This window comes from Castor canadensis, chromosome 16 (assembly GCF_047511655.1).
Source record: "Castor canadensis chromosome 16, mCasCan1.hap1v2, whole genome shotgun sequence".
Taxonomy (NCBI): domain Eukaryota; kingdom Metazoa; phylum Chordata; class Mammalia; order Rodentia; family Castoridae; genus Castor; species Castor canadensis.
Genome location: NC_133401.1, coordinates 31,682,092 through 31,697,280, shown reverse-complemented (window position 1 = coordinate 31,697,280; position 15,189 = coordinate 31,682,092). Strand labels below are relative to the sequence as shown.

General features: G+C 45.7%; 1 protein-coding gene across 1 annotated transcript in view; it reads right to left on the bottom strand.

The window, feature by feature from the left end:
- LOC141410430 (uncharacterized) overlaps positions 1 to 15,189 on the bottom strand; it is a 589,957-nt gene that overhangs the window by 70,044 nt on the left and 504,724 nt on the right. The gene's annotated exons all lie outside the window — the stretch shown is intronic.

Sequence of the window (15,189 nt, the reverse complement as noted above, 5' to 3'; positions counted from 1 at the left end):
ACGTCGGAAGGGAGGATGGCCGCCCGGCCCCTGGCAACCCGTCCCCTGGGAACCCGTCCCCATGGCTGAGACTAGGCCTGCTTGGTCCATATTGCCACCCCAGGCTGGAGTGACTTTCCCAGATTGACCGCCGGCATCCCCATCCCTCCTCCTCACTTCCACGCAGCCCAGGGTACCGGACGAGGAGGGAAACGAGGGCGAAAACCTGAGTCGTCCCCTAAAAGCCCTTAAATCAATCGGTAAGATCGGGCATGTTGGTTCCCACCTGTAATCCCAGCCCTCGGGAGGCTGAGGCAGGAGGATCGTCATGTTTTGACAGAGACTCTGTCTAAAAAGGAGTCTGGTGCCAGGATTCAATTACTGTGGTAATGGGTCTCTTCCTCAGAAGCTCCGGGGACAGCCAAGCCCCATCATTTCCTGACCTTGACTACTTGACTGCTACAGTGCACAAATTCCAGATGACAGCGAATTGATTTCTTCGTCAGTACCATGTGTCCCGTATTTACATGTTAATATTTGTAATATAAATATGTATAGTACAAGCATATCCCATATAGTCCTGCCAGATTTAGCGACGAAAACACAAAGGACCCCCAATTGAACTTCAAATAACATGTTTCAGATTTAGTATATTGAAAAACTTGTTTAGGTCAGTATATCGGCTTAAGTAATTTTCAGCGTACATGTGTCCCATCGTGATGCTCCCAGATTTAGTAAATAAAAATGTAGAAAGTTTGGTTAAATTTAAATCTTCATGCCTTGAAGAGTGTCTCATGCCTGTAATTCCAGCAACTCTTTAGGCAGACATTGGGGGCATTGTCTTTTTGAGGCCAGCTGGGGAAACAGCAGGATTCCCATCTCAATTATGTGATCCCAGCTGAGGGAGGCATAGGTGTAAGGAGCTCGGTCTGAAGTCACTGGGTGAAAAGATGAGACCCTAGTTGAATAATAACTAAAGGATAAAAGGGTTGGAAGTAGGGCCACTGCCTAGCAAGCAGGAAGCCCTGAATTCAAAACCTCAGTACTACCCAAAAAAAATCCCAAGCCTGACCTGGTGATTCACTGCTGTAATCCTGGATACTTGGGAGACAGAGATCAGGAGGATCACAGTTTGAGGGCAGCCTGGGTAAAAAGTTAGGGAGACCATCCCCATCTCATCTGGGTGTGATGGCAGTGTGCTTGTCAGCTCAGCTACACCCAAAGCATAAACAGAATTGCAGGCCAGGCCCATTTATTGAAAAGAGTGAGACCCTATCCCCAAAATAACTCAAGCTAAAAGTGCTGGGGGTGTGGACAAATAGTGGAGTGCCTGCCTAGCAAGTACAAAGCCCTGAATTCAAAACATTGGTACTGCCAAAAAAGTCCCATTTTCTAGTATTAGTGTGTCCCATTAGTGTAATTTTAAATATATTTTTTGTATGCAATTTTACTAAAAATATGTTTTAAAAGAAATAAAATATACTTACATAGTGCATGTTGGAATAGGGTGGTCAAATTAAGCAAATAAAAATAACAGGGTAGGACTGCATGGTGGCCTATGCCTGTAATACCAGCTACCCCTGAGGATCTCTTGAGATCACTAGTTCCAGAGCAGCCTGGGAAACATAGCAAGACCTGGATCAAACAAGCACAACAAAACCACTCAAGAAGACAGGGTAACACCTAGTTAAAGTAGAATTTTGTGTAATTGATGAATAACTTTTTTAGTGTAAATATGCCCCAGTAGTATATTTGAGGTATGATTATACTAATATGAAGTACCATATTAAATACTAATGCTTTATCTTATTATTTTGTCCCAACATGTATTTGGTACACACAATGAATTCTAATACCATATTTTAAATACTGATATAAGTACATTGCAATAGTATATTAGGGGCATAGACTGAAAATTATCCACTTATAGTTTAGATGGGGGCTGAGAAAATGATTCTAGCAGGTTCCATGGCTCTGGGATTGAGCGTGGGATGGCTGGAGCTGCCAGTGTGAAAGGAAGCAGCAGGAGGGTGTGAATTAGGGAAGATGAAGACCTACCTTCAGGGGCTGGGACTGAGCATCACGCACCCACTGGGTGAGGCATTTATTGTGTGCCTGTGTGTCCCAGACAGTCTGTGGGTAGTGAGACCGGTAACACATCATTGAGTGGACCTACATGGCTTTGGTCTTTTAGGAGCCACACACAGTTCAGGGGGAACATACCAGTTAACTGAGTATAGAATGCTCTGGATGCTTGTTGGAAGTGTAAGTGCCTTGAAAATAAAACTGGACCAGGAAATAGTCCTCAGAGGAACAGGGATGGGCCTCCTTAGTGGGGGTAAGGGTTGTACTCTATATCACCTCTCTCTGACTTCTAGTCTAGGGAGTGTTGTACATAAGCACTTGGTGAGTGCAGAAGCCACAGGTAGGAAAACAAAATGAGTTTCAAAAGAGCTTATTCTTCTTCCTATAAACTAGCCACTTATAATACCATGGCCTCTCTGGTTCATTTTCTTGGTAATTCACTGGCCCTTTAGGGATAATGATGGCTCATTTGTGCATTTGTAACTTGGCCAATTCAGGAAGTCTCCCTTGAGAGAACATTGGCTTAGTGTGTCTCTAAGAGGATAAACAACACTTAGCTGTCACAGCTGAAGTCTAGATCCATTGGGAGGTAGCCGGGAGACAGGAAGAGGTTTTTCAGACTTTCTGTAAGCAGCAGAAAACATTGTCCCCAATGAAATCTAACTGAAAGCCTTAAGTTAAAAAATATACCAGGTAAAAGCATAATTACTGAGGTTGACAGGGGGGTCTAGAAATGGGATTCTTTTGGGAGTAATGGAACTAGTCTGAAATTAGATTAAGGTTATGGTTGTGCAACACCAAGAGTATATTAAAAACTGCAGAACTGCTAAGGGACAGGTGCCATTCAGCTTCTAGTCCATGTCTGAGCGGATGCTATATCAAGGGTGTGGAGCTTCTAAACTGCTGGAGAAGCCAGAAACCTGGAATCTCAGGCTCTCTTTGGGGCTCGGTCTCCTACTTTCCTGACCTCTGTGAATATTTGGCAATGTCTGGAGATGTTTTTGGTTGGGGCAATTGGGTGGGGAGAGAGGGAAGAAGGGAAAGAGAGAGAGAGAGAGAGAGAGAGAGAGAGAGAGAGAGAGAGAGAGAGAGAGAGAGAGAGAGAGAGAGAGAGAGAAAGAGAAAGAAAGAAAGAGAAACAGGAAGACAGGAAAGGTCCAAGGACAAGTAATATCCTTCAAAGGCATGCACTTAGCAACTTACTTCCTTCAACTAGGTCCCATCTCCCAAAACCTATTCAGTTATGAACTTACACGTTTTGATGTTTGCATTCTCATGATAAAATCACCTCTCAACAACTGCCACCTGGGACCAGGATTTCATATCCAAACTTCTGGCCATTATGGCTCATGTCCATCTCATCATACAAAATACATTTAATCCATCTCCAACAATTCCCACAATCTTAATAGTTCCAGCATTTCTTAGAAGTGTAAGTCAGACTCTCTCCTGAGACTTAACACAACGGTCAGCCACAAGCCTTTGTAGAAAACAAAAACAACTTACACACTTCCAATATACAATGGCACAGATTAAACATTCTCACTCCAAATTTGAGGAATGTGGGCATAGCAAGGTGGGATTGGACTAAAGCAAGACCCAAACCCAGTAAGGAAAATATTTAAGTCCTGTAGCTCAATGTCTGACAGCCTCTGAGGCACACTGTAATGGAACGTGCACTCCCAAAGCTTCAATAGCCCTGTCAATATGACCTTCCTGCTGGACTGACTCAGTGTGCTGTCTGAAGCTTCCCTTCACAGATGTTCCATGTTTTTGACATCTCTAGCTTTCTCCCATCTCTACTGATGATTTGGTTTCAGTCTTATAGCTTTGTGCAATACCCTCTCAGGGACTTCCTTCAGGGACTCCAACCCTACTAAAGATTGTACACTGGCCGTCTGTTGAAATATGGGTGGAAGCCTCTTTGAGCCTGTAACTTTTCCATTTTGCATGTGTGCAAAACCAGCAACATGTAGAAGACACCAAAGTCTGCTACCAGCTTGAGCAGTGGCTAGGCACCATTGGGAGCTAAGGTTGCATTAGCATCTGAGTGCCTGTATTGCTGAAAATGAAGAAACTAAACTCTTCCCTAAGTGGTCATATGCCAGCAGGGATCCCTATCCTGTCTTGTGAAACCAAAGTCTTTCAGAAAGAGTTTACAAGTTTAGACCCTGTATGGCCAGTTACAATGTACTTAGCAACTCCTCCTACTCCTCACCTTTCTCCTCTTCCTTCTCTTCCACCTCCCCCTTCTCTTCTCTTTCCTCCTCCTTCGTCCATGACAGTGTCTTCCTAGGTAACTCAGGCTGGCCTAGAACTCATGATTCAACTGCCTCATCTTCCCAGGTGCTGGTATTACAGGTGTGTTCCACCACATCCAGCCTTGGCTTCTTTTCAATGGTATTATTCTCTTCAGCCACTGCACCTTCCTAGCCTCAATTTTACACAGCTTTTCTGGCCAAACTGCAAATCTTTTAAATCCTTCTGTTTTGCTTTTTGCTCCTGATTTTTCACTGTAAGTCTGGCAAAAGTCCGACAGTATCCCTGTCATAGCCTGAGTGCTGTGCTGTCCTTGATGTTTCCCTCATCAAATTAATTATTCTATGACATTTAAGCTCAGCATCACAGAACAGGGGCAAAAAGTAGACAAGTTCTTTGCTAGAGTGTAACACAAATGGCCTTTAGTCCAATTTGCATCCTAATTTCCATCCTAAACCTCATGAGCACAGTCCAAATTCCTATTAGCATTCTGGTCTTAGCTCGTACCAGAATCACCCATTGTGCTTCACTTGCAGCATTGGAAGCTTTTTCTAGCCTGATTCTCCAACCTTTTCCAAATCCCTCTCACAGACCAGTTCCAAAGGCTTCTGCACCACATGGTCAGGCATAGTTACAGAAATGGCCCCAGTACTCAGTGACAGTCTTCTTTGTTAGTCATTTTTTAATCATTGTGACAAAAGTACATGATAAAATCAAGTTAATATGGTAAAGAAAAAAACCTAGAAAGTTCTAAGGCAAGTAAAAGCTCCCTTCCCGGGTGGACCCCTGTCTCACAGATGTGCTAGTGTGATAAGTTGTGACCTTATACTAGAATATGTGCTATAACCTCCTAGCCAAAGGCTGACCGCCACATCTGCTTCTGTCTTCCTGCTTGCTTGCTTCCACATTTCTGAGGCATAAAAACCCCACAGCCTTGAGTCACAAGGCTGGTGCTATTTTGGAGATATCTAGGTGCTGGCCTGCTAGTGTAATAAATCTTCCTTTTCTCCAGCCTCCTGGGTTTGAGTCTTGTTCTTGCTGGTCCGTCAATTTTCCACAACATTTCTGGAGGCCCCAGCAAGATATGAGCCATTGGGGAAGGTAGCCATACTCTGGGAGGCTGACAAGCAAGGAGGTGGGAACCCTGGATGCAGCTCTATGTCCTCTACACCAGGTTCCTGGGCTCTACACTAGGCTCCTGGGCCACCATTACCCCAAGCTGATGGGTCATACGCGGCAGAATCCATGCAGTACATTTACGTATACCAGCCCTTCACTACCACCAACCTCCTGAACTGGCGGCAGCACACCCCAGCATACTCAGAGGAACTGCAGGCTGTAGTAGAGCCCTTGACCAACATCATGCATAGCCACTAACCCAAATGGGATGATTGCCAACAGCTCATGTCTACCCTTTTCACTTCTGATGAGTGCTGGCGAGTATACCAAGCAGCCAGAGCATGGCTAGTTACCCAAGCTCCACCACAGACTGCAAATCTGGAGTGATGGGCAGATGAGAGGATCCCGGACAGCAGACCAGACTGAGATCCAAACACTCCCACTGGGCTCCAATCCATCCAGTGCATGAGACAAGCCATCCTGACAGCCCGCCAGGGGACATGAGGAGCAACCAACCTCATCAGGGTCAGTGAAGTCAAACAGAAGCCTGATGAGCTGCCTAGCCAGTTCTATGACTGGTTATACGATGCTTATCATTGGTATACTCCATTTGACCCTGAAGCCTCTGAGAACTGGTCTATGATCAACACTGCCTTCGTCCAACAGTCTGCCTCTGATGTTTGCTGAAAGCTACAAAAGATGGAGGACTTCACGGGTGCCAATATTGACCAACTCATTAGTATAGTGGCTAAGGTAGTAGTAAACCAAGAGGAGATGACCAAAAGAGAGAAAGAAAAATATCTGGAAAAAAAGGCAAAAATCCTGGCTATGGCTCTCAAGGAGGGAGATGGGAAGACTGGAGGCCAGAGGGGAGGCCCCAACAGGAGAGAATGGAGAAACCCTCTGGGAAAAAAACAGTTCACCTACTGTAAGGAGGAGGGACATTGAAAAATGAGTGCCCTAACAAGAAAAAAGGAAAAAGAGAGTGACAGTGCCTGCCACCAAATCCAAGGAAGCCTGCAACCTAGAGACACACAGCCTGGGGAGACAAGTCTGACTGAGGGCCACTGGGCTCCCTTTTGATTGGCCCTCAGGAGCACATGGTCAAGATTGACATTGAGGGCCACCAAATAGACTTCATTCTGGACACTGGGGTGGCCATTTCTACCATGACCACACCAAGGAGTCCATCACCATTATAGGGGGCACTGGAAACACCAAGAAGTACTGGTTCTGTGAATCCCAAGAATGCATGGTCAGTGGACATTGGGTCAGGCACTAGTTTCTGTATGTGCCAGAAGCTCTAGGTTCCTTTCTGGGAAGAGACTTACTTTCTAAATTAGGCACCACAGTATCTATGGATCTGGGACCACCTGATGTGATTGCCTTGCCAGTGCTAACCTTGGGAGGTCAGTCTTGAAGAAGAGTGATGCATACATACCCCCAGGGACAATAAACCCATCGGTCCTTAACCATTCCTAGATCACCTCATGAAGCAGTCCCGGGTGTTTGGGACCAGGACAGGAAAATTGGGCTGGCAACAGGACATCCTCAAATATTGGTCACCATCAAACCAGGGCTAACCTGGTGCATCAAAGTCAATATCCAATACCTCTAGAGGCCTGGAAGGGAATCAGGCCCCCCATTCAATGCCTACAGGACCAGGGAATCCTGAGAGAAGTACAGTCGGCCTGGAACACCCCTTTACTCTGTCAAAAAGCCAGGGTCCAATGTTTATTGACCAGTTCAAGACCTGCACTAGGTGAACAAGGCAACAGAGACTATTCATCCTGTCATCCTCAACCCATACACCCTGCCAAGTTTGATTCATGTGTCTGGACCTTAAGGACGCCTTCTGCCTGTGACTGGTGGAAGGTAGCCAGCCCCTGTTCACACTTGAATGGGAGGACCCTGACACTGGAGCAAAAGGACAATTAACCTGGAGTAGGCTTCCACAGGGCTTCAAAAGTTACCCACTATCTTTGGGGAGGCCTTAGCTAGAGACCTTGAAAACTGCTGACTGAAAGACTGCACTATCCTCCAGTATGTAGATGACATACTCTTAGCAGCCCCCACCCTGGGGGCTAGCAAAAACAGAACAGAAGAACTACTGCAATTCCTATGGGAAGCAGGATACAAAGTCTCACAAAAGAAAGCACAAATCTGTCTAGAGGAGGTCATATACTGGGGATATCACCTGAGCCAAGGGAAAAGAAGGCTGGGAACTGGGAGAAATGAAGTTATCCTCCGGTACCCATGCCCAGAGTCCCGGAGACAGATCCAGGAGTTTCTGGGCACCACAGGCTTCTGCCACCTATGGATCCCTGGATTCTCAGTCACTGCTGGGCCACTCTATGCAGCACTAAAGGGGAACCCCATAGGAACCCCATAGGGCATTGGGGCCCTGACCAAGAGGATGCGTTCCAAAAACTTGAATGACACCTGGGTGAGGCACTGGCTCTGGCTCTCCTGGACATCACTCGCCCTTTCCACCTCTACATCCATGAGAAGGGAGGTGTAGGATTAGGCGTCCTGACCCAGCCACTGGGGCATGGAACCGGCCACTAGCCTATCCAAGAAATTAGACCCTGTGGCCTCAGGTTGGCCCCCATGCCTCTGGGCATTGGCAGCGATGGTCCTCTTAATACAAGAAGCAGATAAACTGACTCTGGAACAATGCATCACGCTCCGGTCCCCCATCAAGTAACTTCTCTGCTCAACAGCACTGCCAGTTGATGGATGGCCAGGGAACAAGTGGCCAGATATCAGGCTTTTTTTGGGTGAGAAACCCAGGTGTGGGTTGAAGCAGTGAGGACTCAATCCCACCACTTATTTGCCAGAAGAGGAGGGAGAACCTCTCCACTTCTGTGAGGAGATTCTAGATGAAGTCTTTTCTTCCTGGCCTGACCTCACAGACACCGCCATTCCCAACGCTGACCTGGAGCTCTTCACTGATGGAAGCCGGAGCCTATCCGAGGGAGGATACCAGACTGGGTATGCAGTGACTACCGGTCACACAAGTATTGGAACATGGAGAGCTACTAGACCATTGGTCAGCCCAACGGGAAGAGTTATATGCTCTCACCAGGGCCCTCACCCTAACAGATGGAAAGAGAGCCAACATTTACACTGACTCATGTTACACCTTTTCAACCTTGCATATCCATGGGGCCATTTATAAAGAGAGAGGCCTATTGACATCTGGAGGTAAAGAAATCAAAAACAGTCAACAAATCTTACAATTGTTAGAGGCAGTGTGGAAACCCCGAGCCATTGCCATCATCCACTGTCATCATCAACTGACCAGACCAGCCAAGGAAACAGATTGGCAGACAGGATTCAAAAGTAGCGGCTCTCTCAAAAGAAGTACAGAAGGAAGACGCTATTCCAACCAAAGTATGCTTTGCCCTCCCTGTCCTCCCGGACTGATCAGAGTATAGCCCACGAGAGAGAGAACAGGCCTATGAAACAGGACTAAAGAGAACTCAGAAGGCTGGTTCATAACCCTGGAGGGAAGGATCCTAATACCAGAAAAGACATCCCCAGGCCTGGTAAGGTTGGCACATGACATCACCTATTTGGGCAAAACCTCCCTACAAAGACTATTACACAAATACCTGGTCATTCCCTGATTTGCAACTTTAACTCAGTCGGCCAGCAAGGCTTGCCTGTGCTGCACCCAACATAACCCAGGACAGGGACCAAAGCCCCTGCTGCTCTCTCAGAAGAATAGGGTCTACCCATTCCAACACTTGGAGATGGACTTCACTGAGATCCAACCGAGTAAAACATTGGTACCTCCTGATGGTGGTCTGCAGTCTCACAGGCTGGGTAGAGGAATATCCCACATGCATGGAAAAGGCCACAGAAGTGTCAAGAGTGCTAGCCAAGGAAATTATTCCTTGGTTAGGGGTACCTAGCAGCATCAGGTCAGACAATGGGCCTGCCTTTGTCAACCAGGTGGTCAAAGGCATATCTCATGCAGTCGGGCTGACCTGGGATTTGCACACCCAGTATCACCCTCAATCATCAGGCCGAGTGGAAAAGATGAACAGGACTATCAAGACAGCACTAGCAAAACAATGTCAAGAGACAGGTCTACCCTGGCCAGATGTATTACCCTTGGTACTGTTCAAAATTAGGTGTACACCTAAAAAATGCAGTTTCTCTCCCTTTGAAGTCCTGTATGGATGGCCGCCACCACTAATACCTGGATAGGCTTGAGACTTTTGGGAGTATGGACAGATCAGCTTCCACAAGTTCATAAAAGGCTTGGTGCATGCTTCCAGGGAGATTGCCTGGCACCTAGGACACCTGGAGTCGGCCCCTGTGACCCTCAAGCCTTTGCATCCATGGAGCCCTGGGGATTGGGTCTGGGTCAAAAGCTCAACTGGAGGGAGTCTAGACCCCCGATTGGAGGGACCTTACCAAGTCATTCTAACCACTCCTTCAGCCCTTAAGGTTGCAGGAATGAACCTGTGGATTCACCACATGCACGCCAAGCCAGCGGAGGATCCAGGTCAGGAGTGGAAACCTGAGCCAACCCTGAGCAGCTATAGAAACTGACCTTGACCTGAGGGAGTGCTGATGAGGCCTCAGACAGAACTGCTGATTCCACTAACAGCTGTAAGAATAACAAATAACTCACAAACCCTCCAGACCCAGCTGGGGTCTCTCATAAACTGATATGGGAGGTCAAACTCTTGGAAGGACAAAAGGAAACTATATTAATTAACTGCACCATCTGTCCTTTTTCAGGCCCTTGTCTTGTCTCCTTTAGATATTGCCCAGGCCTGGAGGCCACCAGATGGGCCCAACTGGGGCCCTCTACCCTGACTTGCTCTGGCCCATCCAGAGATCACTTACTCAATGTGTATGGCTGAGTACTGTAGAACTGGGATGACTGTGGGGGGCCTTCATGGTCCTTTCTGTGACACTGGTCATGTGTCTATTTTGCCTCTCTGGGGGCTTAGAAAGGGTCTCCACAAAGGCCAGGGTGTCAGTATTCAGAGGCTATCTTCAAACCTCTTCAACATGAATGAGCAGTCTAAGGCACAGGTAGCAGGAAAGGGAGACCTCTTCCAATTAATAGATGAACCACAACCCTAGATGAACTAGGGTCTTCAGGCTGGGAGGATTCCTCAAAAATCACTGGGGAGACCCTGCAGTGTTAAAGATCCTTAGGCTTGAGATAAAAGCAGCAAATGTCTCTCTCTGGTTAGTAAAGTTAACTCCTTGGACTCCTGGGCACAGGGGCAAATCCTCCCTCCCTCCTCAGATGGGACTGATCAGCCCCCGTTACACCCCGACACCTCTATCATTAAAATGATAGCTTTGGCAAACAGCAGCCACCAGCTAGTACAATGAGCAGACCCTGAATTAGGCACAGACTGATGGATTTGCCTGAGGGCTGGCCAAGTGTCATATGCCAGGGTGGGCCTGACTAACATATCTGAGATACATGAGCTGGGCCTGGACAACTCAACCCAAAATGACAATACCTGTCTCACAGGCCCAGCAATCCAAATAATTGGAGAAACTAAATGCTTTGGCAACAAAAACAATTTACTAGATTAGTAAAAGGAGCCAAAGCACATGATGGGACTTACTTTGCCTATCAGAGAAGGATTCACACCTGTTACCTGGGGGGAGGGGCTTGTGCCCTAGTTCTCTTAGTGCCAGACCTGGACATACTTTCTGGGACTGAAGTTGCTTGATACCTAAACCAATAAGCTGACAGCCAGACACATTTCCCACGGGACCCCATCCTCCTCCTGGTACTTCTGGGAGTCACCCTGGCAGGAGCAACGGCCACAGGAACTACCACTATTGTCTTCCAACAAGTCCAACATAGCCAGCTGTCTGAACAAATCCATGAGGATTTAGGATTAGTACAACAGAGCATCATCACCCTACATAATCAGTTGAACTCACTGGGAGCTGTACTCTTACAGAACCGCAGAAGCTTAGACCTCATTACTGCTGAAAAAGGAGGAATTTGTGTGTTTTTAGGGGAAGCATGTTACTTCTATACAAACCAGTCAGGGATAGTGAGAGAAAATGCATGCCAGTTACTAGAGAGGATCAAGGCAAGGGAAAGAAACAAGGAAACATTTTGGAATACAGGATGGAAGAGCTGGTCCCCATGGGTAGAACCCCTAGCGGGCCCACTTACTGTGCTCCTTATGCTATTACTCTTAGGGCCTTGTGTGATAAACCTCCTCACCAGGTTCATTTGTAACTGGATGAATGCTGTTAGATTGCAATTAGTGAGGCAATATCAAAGACTGCCCCTAGATGACTCCCCCTAAATGACCATAAGGGATTATGAAGAGTAAGAGGAGGGAATGATAAAGAAACCCAGGGGAAAGATCTGAAGGCAAGCTCCCTCCCTCAGCCAGTACATGGTATGCTGCAACCTTGCGTTAGTGTGGTAAGTTGTAACCTTGTGCTAGTATGATATGTTGTAACTGCCTAGTGAGAGGCTAACTGCCATGTTTGCTTTTGTTCTTCCCGCTTGCTTGCTTCTGCATTCTGAGGCATCTCAAGGCTGCGGGGCAGGTTCCATTTTTGAAGAGATCCAGAGTGCTGGCCCGCTAGTGTAATAAATCTTCCTTTCCTCCAACCACCTGGGTTTGAGTCTTGTTCTTGCTAGTCCGACATTCTTCGCACAGTAGTCCATTGCTCTTAGGCCTGTGGTAAGGCAGTCACATGGTGGAAGAGCATAGCAGAGGATAGCTGCTCACCTCATGGTGGCCAGGAAGCAGAGAGAGTCATAGAGGAAGGGTCTGAGGACAAGATATTCCCTTCAGAGGCATGCCTATACTGACCTTCCTTCTTCAATTGTGACCTACTTTCTAAGAGCACATTCAAATATGAACTCATCAATAGGTTATTCCATCCATGAGATTAGTACTGTTACAATCCAATCACCACTCAACAGTGCCACCACCTTGGGACAAAGGTGGCCTTCAACACCTGAGCCTTTAGGGGACAATTCAGATTCAAACTGTAACACTAGACATTCTACTATGCACCTACAGCCCCTAACCACAAAGAAACATCTGGTATAAAATGTTAATACTGCCAAGTTTGAGACACTGATCTCATATAAAATTTCTCAGTTGTAAATAGCACTTTTTGTGACCAAAGCAATCACCTCCCTTGGCCACATTTTCTACTTCTGTTGTGGACAGCCATACTGCCATCATATTCCAATGAGGGGACTACAGTATCTGGTGAGTAGAGACTTAGCCAGCCTCATTGGACCCTCCTTTGGTGGCCAATTCTACCTGAGGTCATTTTTCTAGTGGTGCTTTCTCAACAGTGATAAGCTCTGGAATGTCCTCACTTTTTCTTAATTAATTTATATATACACAAGTATGTTTTATTCACATACTATTGATTTTACAATGTACAACTCATTGTTTTGGTACACAGTTGAGTCTTGACCATCATGAGTTTTGACTACTCAGGTCCACACACAATTATTTTTTTGGGAGATTTTTGGCACTTTGAGAAAACCCAAAAGATGAACTACATAGATTAGAAATACTGAAAAAGTTAAGAAAAAGTTAATACATTAAATATATGTGGATAATAGTCTTTTTTTACTGTGCTCTTCCAAAATACATGCACATCTATTTTTTAAAGTTATAGCTTACCAAAAGTGATGAACACAAACACCTGCAGACTGTGTATGACACCATTTGCAATCGAGATGTGTAAACAAATATGAAGATGAAGTCTTCCATTACACTTGCACAAAATCCACCACAGCACATGTGCACTAGTGTAATAATTTTGTGCCACCTTCTGTGGCTGTTGCGGTAAGCTCAAGTGTTGTGACATACTCATAAAATGCCATGTGACATCATTGCTGCTGTGCAAGTCCTTTCATTAGAAAGCCATGCATCACAGTAGAAGTGATCTTATGTGGTTCTTGGTGTTTTCCATTGTAGATAACACATATAACATATAACTTATGTGTTAACTGAATGTTTATGATATCAACGAGGCTTCCAGTCAGAAGTAGACTGTTAGGAGTTAAGTTTGGGGAGTCAAAAGTTATGTGCGGATTTTATGACTGTGCAGAGACAACACCCCAACCCCCATGTTATGCAAGGGTCAACAAAGTTGTGTGACTGTCATTACTATTTAATTCTACCACATCAAAAAGAAACTCATTAGCAATTGCTGTAATTCCCCTTTCTTTCCAAACACTTGGAACCACTACTCTACTTCCCATCTGCATGGATTTGCCTATTCCACAAACTTCATGTGGATGGAATCATGAAGGATGTGGCTTTTCTGTCTGGTTTTTCTTACCTAGCTTAAGCTTTTTATGGCACAAGGGTATTGTAGAATGTATCATGCTTTTTACGGCTAAATAATATTCCAGTGTCTGGATATACCACATTTAATTTATTCATTCATTCACTAATGAGCATTTTGGATCATTCCAAGTTTTCACTCTTATGAATAATCTTTCTATAAACGTTTATGTGTAATTTTGGGTGTTAATTTATAGTATTATTTATTTTAGCTATGTGTATGGTTTGAGTATAAAATATCCTCCACAGGCTCATCTTTTGAAGGGTTGTTCCCTACCCAGTAGCTTTTTTTTTTGAGAGGTGATGAAAACTTTAGGAGGTGGGGCCTAGCTGAGGTCTTGTCCTTGGGGACTATATCTTGCTCTCTCCTCTTTCCCCATTCTCCTTCTTAGGTGTCATGAGGTAAACAACTTTGATCCACCACAGGCCTACAGCAATGGAGCCAGCCAATCATGGACAAAACCTATAAAACTGTGAATAAAAATAAATCCTTCCTCCCTTAAGTTGTTTTTGTCATGGTGAAAAAAAGTCTAACATGGTATACATGGGTAATATGGAAATTCAATGTTTAACATTTTGTATATCTGTGAGATTGTTCTTTTTTTTTTTTATTTGAGACAGGGTATCGATATGTAATCTAGGCTGACCTTGAATTTGTGATCCTGCAGACTCAGCATTTCCAGTGCTGGTATTACAGGCATGCACCAACATGCCTAGCTAAGATTGTTTTCTAAAGTGTTTGCGCCAACTTTCATCCCCACCAGCCTGACCAACACTTTTACTGTTTAAAAAAGATTATAGCTATCCTAGTGGGTGTGAACAGGTGTCAACCTCACTGTGTTTTTCATTTGACTGTCCTTGAGGCTAACAATGTTGAATATCTTCCTTCTTGTACAGAGAGCTGTGGTCACCTCTCATGGGGATGTGAGCAGTAACTTTTCTGCTCAGTGCCAGAGAGTTGCTTACAGCCCAGTCTCCCTCCCCTTTCCTACCTGGCCCTGTCTTCCCTGACCACAGAGATGCACCAGCTGATCCTGTGCTGCTTGCTGGGGCTTAACTTGTCCTATCCTTCCTGAGACCGTGGGTTTGGTGGCCCTGGGCTGCCTGCTCTCTGGGGACATCCCTATATCTAGATGCTGTCAGGTGAGGCAAAAGGTGTCAGGTTCTACCTCTTGTGTCCTCTCAGGGCCTCTCTCTAAAACAGTGACCTTCAGATCCTGAGAACAGGATCTAGATGCAGTCAGGACACACTGGCTCCTTCTCTGCAAATGATGCTCACATCTTTGACCCTGCCTGTGGCGAGGCTTAAATTAAGTCACAGGTGAATGAAGTAAAACTTTTAATGTCCCTTGGATTTAGTGGCCACCTGCCCCAGGTCAGAAACCTTGTTTTCCCCAGGGTCTTCAAGCCTGAA